The following is a 7,389-nucleotide window of genomic DNA, read 5'->3' as shown; positions in this document are numbered from 1 at the left end:
GATCACACTGCGATTACAAAATAAAGGACCCCAGAGTTTGAGGGAGACCATAATAGGGAATAGCTCAAGAAGGAGAAGGTCCCTCGTTAAACCTCTGGTCACCCACTCATCAGGCCAAGGGGCCGCACATCAACGATCGTCAAAATACGCCCCAAAACCTGCTTAGCCCTCTGCATCTGTGAACAACTGGAGGATGCAACTGGGCTCCACGGGTGAAACCCAGATGCATGTTCTGATGAATGCAGCAATGAACTCCACCCAAATCCCGAGGTCCCTCAGCAATTCCGCCAACAGGAGAATAAAGTGATGTGGTTTTCACACTCACGCCGTAACCCGTTCCAACTTATGGCTGAACACACGCCCCATTGGAATCACCCGACACACAAAATTGAGAACTCCAAGCAATGATTGAGCCTGACGTAAGGTAACTTTACCTGACCTCAACACCCTCGCTAGGGCATTGTGCAGCCGGTCCACCTTTTCTTGTGGAAGATGGAACACTCCCCTCGGAGTATCGATCTCGATCCCTCAAAAGGAAATAACCAGCAAGGGCCCTTCCGTCTTATCATGTCAGCACAACGTGAAGATTCAGGAGAACCCACTAGTAGGAAATTATCCAAATAGTGAGCCAGTTCCTGCTCCCCCAACCGATACACAAGACACCAATGCAAGAACATGCTGAACCTCTCAAAATATGTGCATGAGATGGAGCAACCCATAGGGAGGCATCTATCTAAATGAAACCGGTCCTCCAGCCGAAAACCCATGAACCAAAAATAATCAGGATGCAGGGGCAACAACCTGGATTTGACATCTAACTTGGCCATGCGGGCCCCAGCCCTCATTCAACATCTAACTTGGCCATGAGGGCCCCAGCCACATAAGACCAGGCCAAATCCAACGCATCGTCAAATGACTGATAAGTCACCCGACAAAAATCCTCAGGTATTGCATCATGGACTGAGGACCCCCGGCCAAGACAGATGCTGTATAAGCTGAAATTTCCCAGAGACCTTCTTTGGTACCACCCCCACCGGAGACAGAACTAATTCCGGTAGAGGGGTCCCTGAAAATGGCCCCACCATGCGACCTAAACTGACCTCCTTCATAACCTTTTCCTTAACCACAGACGGAAATTCGCCGGCCAAACATAAGTTCTGCGGTGAGCCCATGCGAACATTACCTAGCACCAGCAATAAAAAGCCATGTAGGAAGACAGTCCGCAAAAACTCCACCACAAAGCACCATCACAAAAGCCGCTCAGCCAATTCGTATAAGATTTATACGAGTCAAGTACATTCACTTTCTTTGCTACCGTCAGCGCCTTACAGGCTTTAGAAGCGCAAAAATGTCAACATAACGGCCTACTCGAATCTGCTCCTTGTCTCTAGGGCGGATACCTCTAAGCACCGCCGTATTTGCACAATGCTCAGCTTCCTCGGGATCCTCCAAACCAGAAGAACTAAAATTACTAGACCTGCGCCTATGCCAGCAACGCTTTGCTGCCCCTTTCTCATCACAGGATGATTCCGATGAGGTCGAAACCGTGGATCACGTGGAAGACTCACCCTGCTGACTCCTCTTAGAGCGCCATCGCCACTTGCGCGACCTGTCTGCAGGCTTACGTCTAGAAGCCTCAACTCCCAAAACCTGTGAACTATCACTCGCCCTTGAAGCACTTTCTAAGGAGCCTGAATCAGCCTGCCAATCCCTATCTGAAGTGGTACCTGAATCACCAGAGCGGCTCGCCTGATCCCCCGCATCAGACACCACAGCTCCAACTCCATCCCTGGTGGGAACGCTAGTCTCTGGACTCATAGCAGCACCATCTGGGGAAGACCCCTTCCTGCACGCTCACTACTGTACCCATGAAGGGGGAGGGAGCCCCTGCACCCCTGAGCACTGGTGCCAAAAGTTGAAGAAACTGAATGGCCAGAGGAACTAATTGAGCACCCAGCTGCTGCAAATCCCCCCGACGCCAGAGCACCCTGCAATGCCAGCAGCAACGGAGCCATAGCAGAACCACAACTGACATTAATGACTCCAGCGGGGATAGCGCTATGTCTGCCACAACGATAACCTCCAGGGCACGGGGCGCAGATAACAAGGCCACAACCAGGGTTGGAGCCAATGGGCCAGGGGAGGCCGCAGGCAGTACCCCGGCCACCACCTGCACATACGTCATGGCTCCCTCCCCACAAGATCTGCCAGACCCCACAAGTGGCCGCATAAAAAAAAAACCCTGCTGCAACCTAGGAGGCTCAGGAGCCTGCTGCCCCTGTGTGCCCCAAGAACTACTAGGTGGCACTTGAAACACCCACCGGGCTGAACACTGCTACCCCCCGCAGCAGCTCAGAGCTCCAGTCCAGTCCCCTGAGCCTGGCAGGACTCTGAGCCGGAGCCACCACCAGAGATCTTAGGGGAGCACAAGGAGGAAAAGGATTTGCGTGCCTGGTGGCGGGAACCCGCAGCCGCGGCTCCTCCCGCGAGGGGATTGCTCCCCCCGAGGTGCCCTCGTGGTGCCCCCTTGCCCCGCGCCTCCTCGCAGACAGCATTACTCAATGATGCCAATTGTCTCACATGCTGCCACTCATCACCGCCGGTGCCCCCGTGAGGCGAGGAGAACATGAGGCCCGGATGGAAGCCGGGGCCAGGGCATGCCCCTGATCAAAGCAATGGGGACGAAGCATTACCGGACAGATATGGGGGGGAGGGGGCCAAGCCAGAGAATGGAAACTGCTACGCAGAAGGAGAGACAGGCACAAAAAGGAAAAGAGGCACAGAGGCTGTAAGAAGGGGACAGAGAATGGGACCAAGAAAGAGATGAAAGTACAGTAGAAAAAGAAAGAAGTTTAAGTAAAAGAACAATACTTATATTGCTTTACTGAATCAGCACACTTAACTGCAGCAGAACAAACCGAAAGGAATTTTTCCTAAAATGGCTGCTACAGCAAAATCCCTGAAATGTCCCTGAAACCCCACCCCCTTGCATCCCTCCTATAGGCTGACCCCACTCACCCCATCCCATAATACATATCTACAAACTAAAACATTTACCCTCCATAGCCCATATTCAGACATTAACTGAGTCGGGTGTTTAACATAACTCCTTGCATATAAAATGCACTCCGCATTAATGATCAGTAATGACTTTAATTAGCGGGTTGTTACAGTACATCCCACTTGTTACATTTTTAGATGCGCTTGAATTGGGTGAGAATAGGTATTTTCTTTTTTTTCTTCATCTGCTGTACATTTGTATGTCCATGTGTATCCAGTTTTAAAGTAGGAGGGTTAGACAGAATACCCTCCGCTTATGTGGCTAAGTAATCAAGGCCATGGCTATATACAGTAACAAGTAAGGGCAATGCTATTAAGTAGGGAGAGAAACGGAGACAAGCTGGAATCCACTGACTAAGGGGGTGATGTACAGGGTTGGGTATGGGAGACCAGCAGTCGGGATGCTGGCTGTCAATATATCAACAGTGGCATTCCGGTGCTAAGTAACCCGACAGCGACTCCGTAAGTATGCTAACCCTCCCTCCTTCACCCCCTAACCGTAACCCTCTGTTTCTGCATCCTATCCCTAATCCCTACCCCCGCACCCTAACCCTCCCCCTTGGTGCCTAACACTAACCCCCTCCCAGTGGTGCCTAATCCTAACCCCCCTGTACACAGCCTAAACCCCTGCCCCTTGGAACCTAAACCAGTGGCGTCCCTCCTCGTGGCGACACCCAGTGCAGGGAGGGATGCCATGTATGCGGCACTGCCTACTGCCGCCAAAAAGGGGGTGTGGCCTCGGGAAGGGTCGTGGCCTCTGGAAGGGACGTGCCTCGGGAAGGGGACGTGGCCTTGGGAAGGGGACATGGCCTCGTGGCTAGCCCAGCCCGTAGCTAACCCAGCCCGCTAAACTTATGCTCAGGACGCCGGTTGTTGGGATTCCGGCGTCGGCATTTCAAGCAGCGCCGGGATTCCGGCGCCGGGATTTCAACAGCCGGTATCCCGTGCGGAGGTATAATACCTACATCCCTATGTACAGTATCAGACCTTCTAAAGAGGACATATGGAGATGCAACCAATCAGCTTCTAGCTAAACCGAACCCGCTCACCCCTACTTCTAGCTAACATTGATCTAGTACATTCTATAAAATGATAAGGGTATGTGAAGCTTTGCTTTGCTGTGATGTTCCTACATACTCCTCTGGAAATGAGTATTTTCTCTTATACCCAGATCTACCAAACCTGCAGTTGGGGGTCAATATGTCCTTACTGAGCTATGACTACATGAAAACGACCCATCACACTCCTCCTCACCATGTGAACACAATTGAAATGGGAAAGAGCGATCCATCGCCGGTACCTGCTCGTGCAACTTTTTTGTGCATGCGCAGTGCAAATTCACACAAGATATTCTCTGCAAACTAGGACAGACTAGGGCTGTGGAACAGCTCCAGCATCACTCTGTGCGTGCAGAAATGCAGTGTGGCAATGCCTTATGGAAGTGTTCCGCAAGTCACTGTGGTGTGGCCTGGCAACAGGCTCCCATCTCTCTGCATAACAGCCAAGTGGCGGTAGGCGGAGCTATGGGCTCCGAGAGGTGGAGGGGGCGGGTACTAATTACCTGTGCTTGCTGGAGGGGCCAGGCGGGGCCCCGGGTCTGCTGCCCCCCCCTCCTTCTTACATGTCAGCAGCCCAGCACATGCTGCTGTGTGCTGGGCTGCAGTAGGAGACCAGGGAGACTGCACGCTGCTGAGCAGTAGCAGTCTCCTCTCCTTTACCTGTGGAGAGGGGAACAATCACACTGATCCCCCCCCGATTTTTGCCAGGCTGAGGAGCTGACAGCACCCTCCTCCCCCTAGGTTTTATCTTTTTTTTCAAAGGGGTGGTGCACCTGTGATTAGGACATGCCTCCTTTCCCCCAAGCCAAGGGTTGGCTCTCTACAGCCCTGGGCGGAGCCGCTTGTCCAGGTCTTCATCAGTCAGAAGTGTCAAATGACCAGTCCGGCCCTGTCCGCTAGTATTCAGCTCTCCATCAGCCCCAAAGTATCTGTTTCCTTTCACATTGAGCAGAACTCAGAACAAACTGGAACATATTGTTCAACAAAATCTGGAAGATCTGTTTGCCCTCAATAACCATATTGCCCTTTTGTAATTCAAAAGTTTGGACTCCTGACTGGAATCTCCAGTGCTCTGAAAACATTAGTATGACCATTGTAACTTACAGATCTAGTCTAGGCGAGATTTTCTAACTGTCTATAAAATTGTGTTTATTGTCTGGCAATGTGCAAATTGACTTCTAAATAAGCATTCTTCCCTGAGAGGATGATTATTTTAAGCATTGTCTGTGACCCCAAAACATTCTTGGATGGAAAAGAGAAGAGAGTGTATCAAATGATAAATGTAATTGCTTGTAATTTTCATCAGTCAGGGCAAAATAAAGGCGATTGTGCCTGTGAACATATTTCTTATCAGTAACATCCTTAAACTCATGTTTATCACTTTATCAGATTTCCTGTTAGAACATTTAGTACTTTATGTCATAACCGTTATGTTTGATACAAGTAGGAAATCATAATTCAGCCTGCATGAGATTATTTTAAAGAGCAATGAAACCCACAAGTGGACATTAAGGGCCTTATTTAGATTTGGATGTGTGTCAAGTGGAGTAAATCACATCGCTTAAATACCATAATGCATCCTTATTTGGATTTGATTTCATATTAGAGATGTGGAACGGAGTGTAAAATGTGTCTAGACGAGACCTTAGATGGTGTTTGCCGCATTAGGTGACTTTATATATTGCAGTAGCTTTTATTTGCCTTCTTGTAACTTTTACTAAAATAATGACTCTTTCTTTAAAGTTTAGCTGGTTTTTAGTCATGAATTAAGGTCATCAGACAGAGGTGTTTATTTTTTTGTCTGGAGTAAGTGCTCCTGTAATGTCCGGTGCTACTGTATAGACACCTGTACCCCATGGCACTTCAGGTCATCAAATGCTTGAAGCCATCGTTCAAAGTAAAATCTGATGAAGTGGGCTGCTACCCATGAAACACGTCTATACTTTGAAATACCATTTATGAAGTGCTTCATGTTTGTATGGATCAATGAATTGCTGCACATATGCCTGTTTAGGTATACTGAATGTTTTTGCACGGCAAATTCTCTGGAACGGAGCGTATGCGAGTATGGTCACTGCAGAGATGTTTCTATTATTTTTATGTATTTATTAACAGTTATTTATATAGCGTATACACACTCCACAGTTCTTTACAGAGAATATTTGGCCATCCACTTACAATCTATATTCCCTAACACACATATACACACTAGGGTTAATTTTATGTCAGGAACCAACTAATTTACCAGTATATTTATGGATTGTGGGATGAAACCCACAAAATCACAGGAAGAATATACAAACTCCAAAAAGTTAGGGCCATGGTGGGAATCGAATCCAAGACCTCAGTACTGTGAGACAATAATGCTAACCATTACACTAACCGTGCTGCTCAACTAGCAAGTATACTTTCATTTGGGACACTGTTCTGTAGTCAGAAGTTACTTTCTAAGCGGTGTAGTTGGAATCCCGACACACACAACCCTGGTGGTTGCAATACAAACACCGGAATCCTGAATAGAGTCAGAATCCCGGCTCGACAATTCCAGCAGCTGTGACTCCTAAGTATTAGGGTTAGGTTTAGGAGTTAAGTTTAGGCACTAGGGGGAGGGTTAGGCTGCAAGAGCGGACAGTTAGAGTTAGGTTGTGAGAAAGGTGTGTTAGGGGTGGGGTTAGGGGAAGAGTTAGTTTACTTACCTGCAGACATCGGCATTTCAACCGCTGGGATTCTGGCGTCGGTATTGTGATTGCTGGCATTGTGTGCGCCGGGATGTAATACCCAACCCCTTTCTTTGGGATGCAGTCAGGAAGCCGACGGTCGAAATATAGACCGCCAGCTTCCTGACTGTCAAATCACGGCAGGGTACCAATGACAGGTGTCGAAATCCTGCCGTCTGTCATTATACCTACGCCGGGAGCCCGACGCCCGGCATACCGATCAAAGGTAAACCGGGCAGTGGGCGCGGACAGCCGTGGGGGAGGGGTTAGTAGGGGCCCCTGGGGGGGACTTAGGGTTAGGGTAGGGGATGGGGGGGTTGGGGTTAGGCACCCCAGGGTGAGGTTAGGGTTAGGCACCCCCACAGGGAGACTTAGGTTTAGGCTGTGAGGAAGGGGGGATTAGGTTTAGGCACTTATGAGGGGTTAGGCTTAGGCACTAGAGGGGGAGGTGACGGTTAGGCACCCCTACGGGAGGATTAGGGTTGGGGGGGTAGCGTTAGTTATACTTACTTAAATCACCTGTCAGGATTTCCACTGCTGCCAGTCTGCCGGCA

Source organism: Taudactylus pleione, unplaced genomic scaffold (assembly GCF_031769625.1).
Source record: "Taudactylus pleione unplaced genomic scaffold, aTauple2 ptg000225l, whole genome shotgun sequence".
Taxonomy (NCBI): Eukaryota; Metazoa; Chordata; class Amphibia; order Anura; family Myobatrachidae; genus Taudactylus; species Taudactylus pleione.
The sequence above is the reverse complement of the archived record's forward strand: the minus strand, read 5'-3'. Positions refer to the sequence as shown.